The sequence below is a fragment of the Pararge aegeria genome, chromosome 23 (genome assembly GCF_905163445.1).
Source record: "Pararge aegeria chromosome 23, ilParAegt1.1, whole genome shotgun sequence".
Lineage (NCBI taxonomy): Eukaryota > Metazoa > Arthropoda > Insecta > Lepidoptera > Nymphalidae > Pararge > Pararge aegeria.
The window spans coordinates 4,658,998-4,677,452 of NC_053202.1; positions in this window are offsets into that span (position 1 = coordinate 4,658,998).

The window sequence follows — 18,455 nt, forward strand, 5'->3', positions numbered from 1 at the left end:
ATATAATGTTAGTCAGTATATAGTGTATTTAAGTATATAATCTAAATAAGAAAAAAATTTACTTAAGTATATAATGTAATTAAGTATATAATGTACTTAAGTATATAATGTACTAAAGTATATAATGTAAATAAGTATATAATGTACTTAAGTATATAATGTACTTAAGTATATAATGTACTTAAGTACATAATGTACTTAAGTAAATAATGTACTTAAGTATATAATGTACTTAAGTAAATAATGTACTAAAGTATATTATGTACTTAAGTATATAATGTACTTAAGTAAATAATGTACTTAAGTATATAATGTACTGAAGTATATAATGTAAATAAGTATATAATGTACTAAAGTAAATAATGTACTTAAGTATATAATGTAATTAAGTAAATAATGTACTTAAGTATATAATGTACTTAAGTAAATAATGTACTAAAGTATATAATGTAAATAATTATATATGTATTAAGTAAATCATTTATTATGTAAATAATGTACTTAAGTATATAATGTACTTAAGTAAATAATGTACTAAAGTATATAATGTACGTAAGTATATACTGAATGTAAGTAAGTATATAATGTAATTAAGTATATAATGTACTTAAGTATATAATGTACTTAAGTATATAATGTACTTAAGTAAATAATGTACTTAAGTATATAATGTACTTAAGTATATAATGTACTTAAGTAAATAATGTACTTAAGTATATAATGTAATTAAGTATATAATGTACTTAAGTATATAATGTACTTAAGTAAATAATGTACTTAAGTAAATAATGTACTTAAGTATATAATGTACTAAAGTATATAATGTACTTAAGTAAATAATGTACTTAAGTATATAATGTAATTAAGTATATAATGTACTTAAGTATATAATGTAATTTAGTATATAATGTACTTAAGTAAATAATGTACTTAAGTATATAATGTACTTAAGTAAATAATGTACTTAAGTATATAATGTAATTAAGTATATAATGTACTTAAGTATATAATCTACTTAAGTATATAATGTACGTAAGTATATACTGAACTTAAGTAAATAATGTCTTAAGTAAATAATGTACTTAAGTATATAATGTATTTAAGTAAGTAATGTACTTAAGTATATAATGTACTTAAGTAAATAATGTTCTTAAGTATATAATGTACTTAAGTAAATAATGAACTTAAGTATATAATGTAAGTCAGTATATAGTGTATTTAAGTATATAATCTAAATAAGAAAAAAATTTACATAAGTATATAATGTAATTAAGTATATAATGTACTTAAGTATATAATGTACTAAAGTATATAATGTAAATAAGTATATAATGTATTTAAGTAAGTAATGTACTAAAGTATATAATGTAAATAAGTATATAATGTACTTAAGTATATAATGTAATTAAGTATATAATGTACTTAAGTATATAATGTACTTAAGTATATAATGTACTAAAGTATATAATGTAAATAAGTATATAATGTATTTAAGTAAGTAATGTACTAAAGTATATAATGTAAATAAGTATATAATGTACTTAAGTATATAATGTAATTAAGTATATAATGTACTTAAGTATATAATGTACTTAAGTATATAATGTACTTAAGTATATAATGTACTTAAGTATATAATCTACTTAAGTATATAATGTACGTAAGTATATACTGAACTTAAGTAAATAATGTACTAAAGTATATAATGTACGTAAGTATATACTGAACTTAAGTAAATAATTTACTTAAGTAAATAATGTACTTAAGTATAGAATGTAAGTAAGTATATAATGTAATTAAGTATATAATGTACTTAAGTATATAATGTACTTAAGTATATAATGTACTTAAGTAAATAATGTACTTAAGTAAATAATGTACTTAAGTAAATAATGTACTTAAGTATATTATGTACTTAAGTATATAATGTACTTAAGTATATAATGTACTAAAGTATATTATGTACTTAAGTATATAATGTACTAAAGTAAATAATGTACTAAAGTATATAATGTACTTAAGTAAATAATGTACTTAAGTATATAATGTACTTAAGTATATAATGTAATTTAGTATATAATGTACTTAAGTAAATAATGTACTTAAGTATATAATGTACTTAAGTAAATAATGTACTTAAGTATATAATGTAATTAAGTATATAATGTACTTAAGTATATAATGTACTTAAGTATATAATCTACTTAAGTATATAATGTACGTAAGTATATACTGAACTTAAGTAAATAATGTCTTAAGTAAATAATGTACTTAAGTATATAATGTATTTAAGTAAGTAATGTACTTAAGTATATAATGTACTTAAGTAAATAATGTTCTTAAGTATATAATGTACTTAAGTAAATAATGAACTTAAGTATATAATGTAAGTCAGTATATAGTGTATTTAAGTATATAATCTAAATAAGAAAAAAAATTACTTAAGTATATAATGTAATTAAGTATATAATGTACTTAAGTATATAATGTACTAAAGTATATAATGTAAATAAGTATATAATGTACTTAAGTATATAATGTACTTAAGTATATAATGTACTTAACTAAATAATGTACTTAAGTAAATAATGTACTTAAGTAAATAATGTACTTAAGTAAATAATGTACTTAAGTATATAATGTACTTAAGTATATAATGTACTTAAGTATATAATGCTCTTAAGTAAATAATGTACTTAAGTAAATAATGTACTTAAGTATATAATGTACTTAAGTATATAATGTACTTAAGTATATAATGTACTTAAGTAAATAATGTACTTAAGTATATAATGTAATTAAGTATATAATGTACTTAAGTATAAAATGTACTTAAGTAAATAATGTACTTAAGTATATAATGTACTTAAGTAAATAATGTACTAAAGTATATAATGTAAATAAGTATAGAATGTAAGTAAGTATATAATGTAATTAAGTATATAATGTACTTAAGTATATAATGTAAGTAAGTATATAATGTAATTAAGTATATAATGTACTTAAGTATATAATGTACTTAAGTATATAATGTACTTAAGTAAATAATGTACTTAAGTATATAATGTACTTAAGTATATAATGTACTTAAGTAAATAATGTACTTAAGTATATAATGTAATTAAGTATATAATGTACTTAAGTATATAATGTACTTAAGTAAATAATGTACTTAAGTAAATAATGTACTTAAGTATATAATGTACTTAAGTATATAATGTACTTAAGTAAATAATGTACTTAAGTATATAATGTAATTAAGTATATAATGTACTTAAGTATAAAATGTACTTAAGTAAATAATGTACTTAAGTAAATAATTTACTTAAGTAAATAATGTACTTAAGTATAGAATGTAAGTAAGTATATAATGTAATTAAGTATATAATGTACTTAAGTATATAATGTACTTAAGTATATAATGTACTTAAGTAAATAATGTACTTAAGTAAATAATGTACTTAAGTAAATAATGTACTTAAGTATATTATGTACTTAAGTATATAATGTACTTAAGTATATAATGTACTAAAGTATATTATGTACTTAAGTATATAATGTACTAAAGTAAATAATGTACTAAAGTATATAATGTACTTAAGTAAATAATGTACTTAAGTATATAATGTACTTAAGTATATAATGTAATTTAGTATATAATGTACTTAAGTAAATAATGTACTTAAGTATATAATGTACTTAAGTAAATAATGTACTTAAGTATATAATGTAATTAAGTATATAATGTACTTAAGTATATAATGTACTTAAGTATATAATCTACTTAAGTATATAATGTACGTAAGTATATACTGAACTTAAGTAAATAATGTCTTAAGTAAATAATGTACTTAAGTATATAATGTATTTAAGTAAGTAATGTACTTAAGTATATAATGTACTTAAGTAAATAATGTTCTTAAGTATATAATGTACTTAAGTAAATAATGAACTTAAGTATATAATGTAAGTCAGTATATAGTGTATTTAAGTATATAATCTAAATAAGAAAAAAAATTACTTAAGTATATAATGTAATTAAGTATATAATGTACTTAAGTATATAATGTACTAAAGTATATAATGTAAATAAGTATATAATGTACTTAAGTATATAATGTACTTAAGTATATAATGTACTTAACTAAATAATGTACTTAAGTAAATAATGTACTTAAGTAAATAATGTACTTAAGTAAATAATGTACTTAAGTATATAATGTACTTAAGTATATAATGTACTTAAGTATATAATGCTCTTAAGTAAATAATGTACTTAAGTAAATAATGTACTTAAGTATATAATGTACTTAAGTATATAATGTACTTAAGTATATAATGTACTTAAGTATATAATGTACTTAAGTAAATAATGTACTTAAGTATATAATGAAATTAAGTATATAATGTATTTAAGTAAGTAATGTACTAAAGTATATAATGTAAATAAGTATATAATGTACTTAAGTATATAATGTAATTAAGTATATAATGTACTTAAGTATATAATGTACTTAAGTAAATAATGTACTTAAGTATATAATGTACTTAAGTATATAATGTACTTAAGTATATAATGCTCTTAAGTAAATAATGTACTTAAGTAAATAATGTACTTAAGTATATAATGCACTTAAGTATATAATGTACTTAAGTATATAATGTACTTAAGTATATAATGTATTTAAGTAAGTAATGTACTAAAGTATATAATGTAATTAAGTATATAATGTATTTAAGTAAGTAATGTACTAAAGTATATAATGTAAATAAGTATATAATGTACTTAAGTATATAATGTAATTAAGTATATAATGTACTTAAGTATATAATGTACTTAAGTATATAATGTACTTAAGTATATAATGTACTTAAGTATATAATCTACTTAAGTATATAATGTACGTAAGTATATACTGAACTTAAGTAAATAATGTCTTAAGTAAATAATGTACTTAAGTATATAATGTATTTAAGTAAGTAATGTACTTAAGTATATAAAGTACTTAAGTAAATAATGTTCTTAAGTATATAATGTACTTAAGTAAATAATGTACTTAAGTATATAATGTTAGTCAGTATATAGTGTATTTAAGTATATAATCTAAATAAGAAAAAAATTTACTTAAGTATATAATGTAATTAAGTATATAATGTACTTAAGTATATAATGTACTAAAGTATATAATGTAAATAAGTATATAATGTACTTAAGTATATAATGTACTTAAGTATATAATGCTCTTAAGTAAATAATGTACTTAAGTAAATAATGTACTTAAGTATATAATGTACTTAAGTATATAATGCTCTTAAGTAAATAATGTACTTAAGTAAATAATGTACTTAAGTATATAATGTACTAAAGTATATTATGTACTTAAGTATATAATGTACTTAAGTAAATAATGTACTTAAGTATATAATGTACTGAAGTATATAATGTAAATAAGTATATAATGTACTAAAGTAAATAATGTACTTAAGTAAATAATGTAATTAAGTAAATAATGTACTTAAGTATATAATGTACTTAAGTAAATAATGTACTAAAGTATATAATGTAAATAAGTATATATGTATTAAGTAAATCATTTATTAAGTAAATAATGTACTTAAGTAAATAATGTACTAAAGTATATAATGTACGTAAGTATATACTGAACTTAAGTAAATAATTTACTTAAGTAAATAATGTACTTAAGTATAGAATGTAAGTAAGTATATAATGTAATTAAGTATATAATGTACTTAAGTACATAATGTACTTAAGTAAATAATGTACTTAAGTAAATAATGTACTTAAGTATATAATGTACTAAAGTATATTATGTACTTAAGTATATAATGTACTTAAGTAAATAATGTACTTAAGTATATAATGTACTGAAGTATATAATGTAAATAAGTATATAATGTACTAAAGTAAATAATGTACTTAAGTATATAATGTAATTAAGTAAATAATGTACTTAAGTATATAATGTACTTAAGTAAATAATGTACTAAAGTATATAATGTACTTAAGTAAATAATGTACTAAAGTATATAATGTAAATAAGTATATATGTATTAAGTAAATCATTTATTAAGTAAATAATGTACTTAAGTATATAATGTATTTAAGTAAGTAATGTACTTAAGTATATAATGTACTTAAGTAAATAATGTTCTTAAGTATATAATGTACTTAAGTAAATAATGAACTTAAGTATATAATGTAAGTCAGTATATAGTGTATTTAAGTATATAATCTAAATAAGAAAAAAATTTACTTAAGTATATAATGTAATTAAGTATATAATGTAATTAAGTATATAATGTAATTAAGTATATAATGTACTAAAGTATAAAATGTAAATAAGTATATAATGTACTTAAGTATATAATGTACTTAAGTATATAATGTACTTAAATATATAATGTACTTAAGTAAATAATGTACTTAAGTAAATAATGTACTTAAGTATATAATGTACTTAAGTATATAATGTACTTAAGTATATAATGCTCTTAAGTAAATAATGTACTAAAGTAAATAATGTACTTAAGTAAATAATGTACTTAAGTATATAATGTACTAAAGTATATTATGTACTTAAGTATATAATGTACTTAAGTAAATAATGTACTTAAGTATATAATGTATATAATATACTAAAGTATATAATGTACTTAAGTATATAATGTACGTAAGTATATACTGAACTGAAGTAAATAATGTCTTAAGTAAATTATTTACTTATGTATATAATGTACTTAAGTATATAATGTACTTAAGTATATAATGTACTTAAGTATATAATGTACTTAAGTATATAATCTACTTAAGTATATAATGTACGTAAGTATATACTGAACTTAAGTAAATAATGTCTTAAGTAAATAATGTACTTAAGTATATAATGTATTTAAGTAAGTAATGTACTTGTATATAATGTACTTAAGTATATAATGTTAGTCAGTATATAGTGTATTTAAGTATATAATCTAAATAAGAAAAAAATTTACTTAAGTATATAATGTAATTAAGTATATAATGTACTTAAGTATATAATGTACTAAAGTATATAATGTAAATAAGTATATAATGTATTTAAGTAAGTAATGTACTAAAGTATATAATGTAAATAAGTATTTAATGTACTTAAGTATATAATGTAATTAAGTATCTAATGTACTTAAGTATATAATGTACTTAAGTATATAATGTACTTAAGTATATAATGTACTTAAGTATATAATCTACTTAAGTATATAATGTACGTAAGTATATACTGAACTTAAGTAAATAATGTACTAAAGTATATAATGTACGTAAGTATATACTGAACTTAAGTAAATAATTTACTTAAGTAAATAATGTACTTAAGTATAGAATGTAAGTAAGTATATAATGTAATTAAGTATATAATGTACTTAAGTATATAATGTACTTAAGTATATAATGTACTTAAGTAAATAATGTACTTAAGTATATAATGTACTTAAGTATATAATGTACTTAAGTAAATAATGTACTTAAGTATATAATGTAATTAAGTATATAATGTACTTAAGTATATAATGTACTTAAGTAAATAATGTACTTAAGTAAATAATGTACTTAAGTATATAATGTACTTAAGTATATAATGTACTTAAGTAAATAATGTACTTAAGTATATAATGTAATTAAGTATATAATGTACTTAAGTATAAAATGTACTTAAGTAAATAATGTACTTAAGTATATAATGTACTTAAGTAAATAATGTACTAAAGTATATAATGTAAATAAGTATATATGTATTTAAGTAAATAATTTATTAAGTAAATAATGTACTTAAGTATATAATGTACTAAAGTATATAATGTACTTAAGTAAATAATGTACTTAAGTAAATAATGTACTTAAGTATATTATGTACTTAAGTATATAATGTACTTAAGTATATAATGTACTAAAGTATATTATGTACTTAAGTATATAATGTACTAAAGTAAATAATGTACTAAAGTATATAATGTACTTAAGTAAATAATGTACTTAAGTATATAATGTACTTAAGTATATAATGTAATTTAGTATATAATATACTTAAGTAAATAATGTACTTAAGTATATAATGTACTTAAGTAAATAATGTACTTAAGTATATAATGTAATTAAGTCTATAATGTACTTAAGTATATAATGTACTTAAGTATATAATCTACTTAAGTATATAATGTACGTAAGTATATACTGAACTTAAGTAAATAATGTCTTAAGTAAATAATGTACTTAAGTATATAATGTATTTAAGTAAGTAATGTACTTAAGTATATAATGTACTTAAGTAAATAATGTTCTTAAGTATATAATGTACTTAAGTAAATAATGAACTTAAGTATATAATGTAAGTCAGTATATAGTGTATTTAAGTATATAATCTAAATAAGAAAAAAATTTACTTAAGTATATAATGTAATTAAGTATATAATGTACTTAAGTATATAATGTACTAAAGTATATAATGTAAATAAGTATATAATGTACTTAAGTATATAATGTACTTAAATATATAATGTACTTAAGTAAATAATGTACTTAAGTAAATAATGTACTTAAGTATATAATGTACTTAAGTATATAATGTACTTAAGTATATAATGCTCTTAAGTAAATAATGTACTTAAGTAAATAATGTACTTAAGTATATAATGTACTTAAGTATATAATGTACTTAAGTATATAATGTACTTAAGTAAATAATGTACTTAAGTATATAATGAAATTAAGTATATAATGTATTTAAGTAAGTTATGTACTAAAGTATATAATGTAAATAAGTATATAATGTACTTAAGTATATAATGTAATTAAGTATATAATGAATTTAAGTATATAATGTACTTAAGTAAATAATGTACTTAAGTATATAATGTACTTAAGTATATAATGTACTTAAGTATATAATACTCTTAAGTAAATAATGTACTTAAGTAAATAATGTACTTAAGTATATAATGCACTTAAGTATATAATGTACTTAAGTATATAATGTACTTAAGTATATAATGTACTTAAGTAAATAATGTACTTAAGTATATAATGTAATTAAGTATATAATGTATTTAAGTAAGTAATGTACTAAAGTATATAATGTAAATAAGTATATAATGTACTTAAGTATATAATGTAATTAAGTATATAATGTACTTAAGTATATAATGTACTTAAGTATATAATGTACTTAAGTATATAATGTACTTAAGTATATAATCTACTTAAGTATATAATGTACGTAAGTATATACTGAACTTAAGTAAATAATGTCTTAAGTAAATAATGTACTTAAGTATATAATGTATTTAAGTAAGTAATGTACTTAAGTATATAAAGTACTTAAGTAAATAATGTTCTTAAGTATATAATGTACTTAAGTAAATAATGTACTTAAGTATATAATGTTAGTCAGTATATAGTGTATTTAAGTATATAATCTAAATAAGAAAAAAATTTACTTAAGTATATAATGTAATTAAGTATATAATGTACTTAAGTATATAATGTACTAAAGTATATAATGTAAATAAGTATATAATGTACTTAAGTATATAATGTACTTAAGTATATAATGTACTTAAGTACATAATGTACTTAAGTAAATAATGTACTTAAGTATATAATGTACTTAAGTAAATAATGTACTAAAGTATATTATGTACTTAAGTATATAATGTACTTAAGTAAATAATGTACTTAAGTATATAATGTACTGAAGTATATAATGTAAATAAGTATATAATGTACTAAAGTAAATAATGTACTTAAGTATATAATGTAATTAAGTAAATAATGTACTTAAGTATATAATGTACTTAAGTAAATAATGTACTAAAGTATATAATGTAAATAATTATATATGTATTAAGTAAATCATTTATTATGTAAATAATGTACTTAAGTATATAATGTACTTAAGTAAATAATGTACTAAAGTATATAATGTACGTAAGTATATACTGAATGTAAGTAAGTATATAATGTAATTAAGTATATAATGTACTTAAGTATATAATGTACTTAAGTATATAATGTACTTAAGTAAATAATGTACTTAAGTATATAATGTACTTAAGTATATAATGTACTTAAGTAAATAATGTACTTAAGTATATAATGTAATTAAGTATATAATGTACTTAAGTATATAATGTACTTAAGTAAATAATGTACTTAAGTAAATAATGTACTTAAGTATATAATGTACTAAAGTATATAATGTACTTAAGTAAATAATGTACTTAAGTATATAATGTAATTAAGTATATAATGTACTTAAGTATATAATGTAATTTAGTATATAATGTACTTAAGTAAATAATGTACTTAAGTATATAATGTACTTAAGTAAATAATGTACTTAAGTATATAATGTAATTAAGTATATAATGTACTTAAGTATATAATGCTCTTAAGTAAATAATGTACTTAAGTAAATAATGTACTTAAGTATATAATGCACTTAAGTATATAATGTACTTAAGTATATAATGTATTTAAGTAAGTAATGTACTTAAGTATATAATGTACTTAAGTAAATAATGTTCTTAAGTATATAATGTACTTAAGTAAATAATGAACTTAAGTATATAATGTAAGTCAGTATATAGTGTATTTAAGTATATAATCTAAATAAGAAAAAAATTTACATAAGTATATAATGTAATTAAGTATATAATGTACTTAAGTATATAATGTACTAAAGTATATAATGTAAATAAGTATATAATGTATTTAAGTAAGTAATGTACTAAAGTATATAATGTAAATAAGTATATAATGTACTTAAGTATATAATGTAATTAAGTATATAATGTACTTAAGTATATAATGTACTTAAGTATATAATGTACTAAAGTATATAATGTAAATAAGTATATAATGTATTTAAGTAAGTAATGTACTAAAGTATATAATGTAAATAAGTATATAATGTACTTAAGTATATAATGTAATTAAGTATATAATGTACTTAAGTATATAATGTACTTAAGTATATAATGTACTTAAGTATATAATGTACTTAAGTATATAATCTACTTAAGTATATAATGTACGTAAGTATATACTGAACTTAAGTAAATAATGTACTAAAGTATATAATGTACGTAAGTATATACTGAACTTAAGTAAATAATTTACTTAAGTAAATAATGTACTTAAGTATAGAATGTAAGTAAGTATATAATGTAATTAAGTATATAATGTACTTAAGTATATAATGTACTTAAGTATATAATGTACTTAAGTAAATAATGTACTTAAGTAAATAATGTACTTAAGTAAATAATGTACTTAAGTATATTATGTACTTAAGTATATAATGTACTTAAGTATATAATGTACTAAAGTATATTATGTACTTAAGTATATAATGTACTAAAGTAAATAATGTACTAAAGTATATAATGTACTTAAGTAAATAATGTACTTAAGTATATAATGTACTTAAGTATATAATGTAATTTAGTATATAATGTACTTAAGTAAATAATGTACTTAAGTATATAATGTACTTAAGTAAATAATGTACTTAAGTATATAATGTAATTAAGTATATAATGTACTTAAGTATATAATGTACTTAAGTATATAATCTACTTAAGTATATAATGTACGTAAGTATATACTGAACTTAAGTAAATAATGTCTTAAGTAAATAATGTACTTAAGTATATAATGTATTTAAGTAAGTAATGTACTTAAGTATATAATGTACTTAAGTAAATAATGTTCTTAAGTATATAATGTACTTAAGTAAATAATGAACTTAAGTATATAATGTAAGTCAGTATATAGTGTATTTAAGTATATAATCTAAATAAGAAAAAAATTTACTTAAGTATATAATGTAATTAAGTATATAATGTACTTAAGTATGTAATGTACTAAAGTATATAATGTAAATAAGTATATAATGTACTTAAGTATATAATGTACTTAAATATATAATGTACTTAAGTAAATAATGTACTTAAGTAAATAATGTACTTAAGTATATAATGTACTTAAGTATATAATGTACTTAAGTATATAATGCTCTTAAGTAAATAATGTACTTAAGTAAATAATGTACTTAAGTATATAATGTACTTAAGTATATAATGTACTTAAGTATATAATGTACTTAAGTATATAATGTACTTAAGTAAATAATGTACTTAAGTATATAATGAAATTAAGTATATAATGTATTTAAGTAAGTTATGTACTAAAGTATATAATGTAAATAAGTATATAATGTACTTAAGTATATAATGTAATTAAGTATATAATGAATTTAAGTATATAATGTACTTAAGTAAATAATGTACTTAAGTATATAATGTACTTAAGTATATAATGTACTTAAGTATATAATGCTCTTAAGTAAATAATGTACTTAAGTAAATAATGTACTTAAGTATATAATGCACTTAAGTATATAATGTACTTAAGTATATAATGTACTTAAGTATATAATGTACTTAAGTAAATAATGTACTTAAGTATATAATGTAATTAAGTATATAATGTATTTAAGTAAGTAATGTACTAAAGTATATAATGTAAATAAGTATATAATGTACTTAAGTATATAATGTAATTAAGTATATAATGTACTTAAGTATATAATGTACTTAAGTATATAATGTACTTAAGTATATAATGTACTTAAGTATATAATCTACTTAAGTATATAATGTACGTAAGTATATACTGAACTTAAGTAAATAATGTCTTAAGTAAATAATGTACTTAAGTATATAATGTATTTAAGTAAGTAATGTACTTAAGTATATAAAGTACTTAAGTAAATAATGTTCTTAAGTATATAATGTACTTAAGTAAATAATGTACTTAAGTATATAATGTTAGTCAGTATATAGTGTATTTAAGTATATAATCTAAATAAGAAAAAAATTTACTTAAGTATATAATGTAATTAAGTATATAATGTACTTAAGTATATAATGTACTAAAGTATATAATGTAAATAAGTATATAATGTACTTAAGTATATAATGTACTTAAGTATATAATGTACTTAAGTACATAATGTACTTAAGTAAATAATGTACTTAAGTATATAATGTACTTAAGTAAATAATGTACTAAAGTATATTATGTACTTAAGTATATAATGTACTTAAGTAAATAATGTACTTAAGTATATAATGTACTGAAGTATATAATGTAAATAAGTATATAATGTACTAAAGTAAATAATGTACTTAAGTATATAATGTAATTAAGTAAATAATGTACTTTAGTATATAATGTACTTAAGTAAATAATGTACTAAAGTATATAATGTAAATAATTATATATGTATTAAGTAAATCATTTATTATGTAAATAATGTACTTAAGTATATAATGTACTTAAGTAAATAATGTACTAAAGTATATAATGTACGTAAGTATATACTGAATGTAAGTAAGTATATAATGTAATTAAGTATATAATGTACTTAAGTATATAATGTACTTAAGTATATAATGTACTTAAGTAAATAATGTACTTAAGTATATAATGTACTTAAGTATATAATGTACTTAAGTAAATAATGTACTTAAGTATATAATGTAATTAAGTATATAATGTACTTAAGTATATAATGTACTTAAGTAAATAATGTACTTAAGTAAATAATGTACTTAAGTATATAATGTACTAAAGTATATAATGTACTTAAGTAAATAATGTACTTAAGTATATAATGTAATTAAGTATATAATGTACTTAAGTATATAATGTAATTTAGTATATAATGTACTTAAGTAAATAATGTACTTAAGTATATAATGTACTTAAGTAAATAATGTACTTAAGTATATAATGTAATTAAGTATATAATGTACTTAAGTATATAATGTACTTAAGTATATAATGTACGTAAGTATATACTGAACTTAAGTAAATAATGTCTTAAGTAAATAATGTACTTAAGTATATAATGTATTTAAGTAAGTAATGTACTTAAGTATATAATGTACTTAAGTAAATAATGTTCTTAAGTATATAATGTACTTAAGTAAATAATGAACTTAAGTATATAATGTAAGTCAGTATATAGTGTATTTAAGTATATAATCTAAATAAGAAAAAAATTTACATAAGTATATAATGTAATTAAGTATATAATGTACTTAAGTATATAATGTACTAAAGTATATAATGTAAATAAGTATATAATGTACTTAAGTATATAATGTACTTAAATATATAATGTACTTAAGTAAATAATGTACTTAAGTAAATAATGTACTTGAGTATATAATGTACTTAAGTATATAATGTACTTAAGTATATAATGCTCTTAAGTAAATAATGTACTTAAGTAAATAATGTACTTAAGTATATAATGTACTTAAGTATATAATGTACTTAAGTATATAATGTACTTAAGTATATAATGTACTTAAGTAAATAATGTACTTAAGTATATAATGAAATTAAGTATATAATGTATTTAAGTAAGTTATGTACTAAAGTATATAATGTAAATAAGTATATAATGTACTTAAGTATATAATGTAATTAAGTATATAATGAATTTAAGTATATAATGTACTTAAGTAAATAATGTACTTAAGTATATAATGTACTTAAGTATATAATGTACTTAAGTATATAATGCTCTTAAGTAAATAATGTACTTAAGTAAATAATGTACTTAAGTATATAATGCACTTAAGTATATAATGTACTTAAGTATATAATGTACTTAAGTATATAATGTACTTAAGTAAATAATGTACTTAAGTATATAATGTAATTAAGTATATAATGTATTTAAGTAAGTAATGTACTAAAGTATATAATGTAAATAAGTATATAATGTACTTAAGTATATAATGTAATTAAGTATATAATGTACTTAAGTATATAATGTACTTAAGTAAATAATGTACTTAAGTATATAATGTAATTAAGTATATAATGTATTTAAGTAAGTAATGTACTAAAGTATATAATGTAAATAAGTATATAATGTACTTAAGTATATAATGTAATTAAGTATATAATGTACTTAAGTATATAATGTACTTAAGTATATAATGTACTTAAGTATATAATTTACTTAAGTATATAATCTACTTAAGTATATAATGTACGTAAGTATATACTGAACTTAAGTAAATAATGTCTTAAGTAAATAATGTACTTAAGTATATAATGTATTTAAGTAAGTAATGTACTTAAGTATATAAAGTACTTAAGTAAATAATGTTCTTAAGTATATAATGTACTTAAGTAAATAATGTACTTAAGTATATAATGTTAGTCAGTATATAGTGTATTTAAGTATATAATCTAAATAAGAAAAAAATTTACTTAAGTATATAATGTAATTAAGTATATAATGTACTTAAGTATATAATGTACTAAAGTATATAATGTAAATAAGTATATAATGTACTTAAGTATATAATGTACTTAAGTATATAATGTACTTAAGTACATAATGTACTTAAGTAAATAATGTACTTAAGTATATAATGTACTTAAGTAAATAATGTACTAAAGTATATTATGTACTTAAGTATATAATGTACTTAAGTAAATAATGTACTTAAGTATATAATGTACTGAAGTATATAATGTAAATAAGTATATAATGTACTAAAGTAAATAATGTACTTAAGTATATAATGTAATTAAGTAAATAATGTACTTAAGTATATAATGTACTTAAGTAAATAATGTACTAAAGTATATAATGTAAATAATTATATATGTATTAAGTAAATCATTTATTATGTAAATAATGTACTTAAGTATATAATGTACTTAAGTAAATAATGTACTAAAGTATATAATGTACGTAAGTATATACTGAATGTAAGTAAGTATATAATGTAATTAAGTATATAATGTACTTAAGTATATAATGTACTTAAGTATATAATGTACTTAAGTAAATAATGTACTTAAGTATATAATGTACTTAAGTATATAATGTACTTAAGTAAATAATGTACTTAAGTATATAATGTAATTAAGTATATAATGTACTTAAGTATATAATGTACTTAAGTAAATAATGTACTTAAGTAAATAATGTACTTAAGTATATAATGTACTAAAGTATATAATGTACTTAAGTAAATAATGTACTTAAGTATATAATGTAATTAAGTATATAATGTACTTAAGTATATAATGTACTTAAGTAAATAATGTAATTAAGTATATAATGTACTTAAGTATATAATGTACTTAAGTATATAATGTACTTAAGTAAATAATGTACTTAAGTATATAATGTACTTAAGTAAATAATGTACTTAAGTATATAATGTACTTAAGTAAATAATGTACTTAAGTATATAATGTACTTAAGTAAATAATGTACTTAAGTAAATAATGTACTTAAGTATATTATGTACTTAAGTATATAATGTACTTAAGTATATAATGTACTAAAGTATATTATGTACTTAAGTATATAATGTACTTAAGTAAATAATGTACTAAAGTATATAATGTACTTAAGTAAATAATGTACTTAAGTATATAATGTACTTAAGTATATAATGTAATTAAGTATATAATGTACTTAAGTAAATAATGTACTTAAGTATATAATGTACTTAAGTAAATAATGTACTTAAGTATATAATGTAATTAAGTATATAATGTACTTAAGTATATAATGTAATTAAGTATATAATGTACTTAAGTAAATAATGTACTTAAGTATATAATGTACTTAAGTATATAATGTAAATAAGTATATAATGTACTTAAGTACAATAATGTACTTAAGTACAATAATGTACTTAAGTATATAATGTACTTAAGTAAATAATGTACTAAAGTATATAATGTACTTAAGTAAATAATGTACTTAAGTAAATAATGTACTTAAGTAAATAATGTACTTAAGTATATTATGTACTTAAGTATATAATGTACTTAAGTATATAATGTACTAAAGTATATTATGTACTTAAGTATATAATGTACTTAAGTAAATAATGTACTAAAGTATATAATGTACTTAAGTAAATAATGTACTTAAGTATATAATGTACTTAAGTATATAATGTAATTAAGTATATAATGTACTTAAGTATATAATGTACTTAAGTAAATAATGTACTTAAGTATATAATGTACTTAAGTAAATAATGTACTTAAGTTTATAATGTACTTAAGTAAATAATGTACTAAAGTATATAATGTATGTAAGTATATACTGAACTTAAGTAAATAATTTACTTAAGTAAATAATGTACTTAAGTATAGAATGTAAGTAAGTATATAATGTAATTAAGTATATAATGTACTTAAGTACATAATGTACTTAAGTAAATAATGTACTTAAGTAAATAATGTACTTAAGTATATAATGTACTAAAGTATATTATGTACTTAAGTATATAATGTACTTAAGTAAATAATGTACTTAAGTATATAATGTACTGAAGTATATAATGTAAATAAGTATATAATGTACTAAAGTAAATAATGTACTTAAGTATATAATGTAATTAAGTAAATAATGTACTTAAGTATATAATGTACTTAAGTAAATAATGTACTAAAGTATATAATGTAAATAAGTATATATGTATTAAGTAAATCATTTATTAAGTAAATAATGTACTTAAGTATATAATGTACTTAAGTAAATAATGTACCAAAGTATATAATGTACGTAAGTATATAATGTAATTAAGTATTTAATGTACTTAAGTATATAATGTACTTAAGTAAATAATGTACTTAAGTATAGAATGTAAGTAAGTATATAATGTAATTAAGTATATAATGTACTTAAGTATATAATGTACTTAAGCATATAATGTACTTAAGTAAATAATGTACTTAAGTATATAACGTACTTAAGTAAATAATGTACTTAAGTATATAATGTACTTAAGTATATAATGTAATTAAGTATATAATGTACTTAAGTAAAAATTATACTAAAGTATATAATGTAAATAAGTATATATGTATTTAAGCAAATAATTTATTAAGTAAATAATGAACTAAAGTATATAATGTACGTAAGTATATACTGAACTTAAGTAAATAATGTTAATAAATATATTATGTATTTAAGTTAATAATTTACTTAGGTAAATAATGTACTTAAGTATATAATGTACTTAAGTAAATAATGTACTTAAGTATAGAATGTAAGTAAGTATATAATGTAATAAAGTATATAATGTACTTAAGTATATAATGTACTTAAGTATATAATGTACTTAAGTAAATAATGTACTTAAGTATATAATGTACTTAAGTAAATAATGTACTTAAGTATATAATCTAAATAAGTATATTATGTACTTAAGTATATAATGTACTTAAGTATATAATGTACTAAAGTATATTATGTACTTAAGTATATAATGTACTTAAGTAAATAATGTACTAAAGTATATAATGTACTTAAGTATATTATGTACTTAAGTAAATA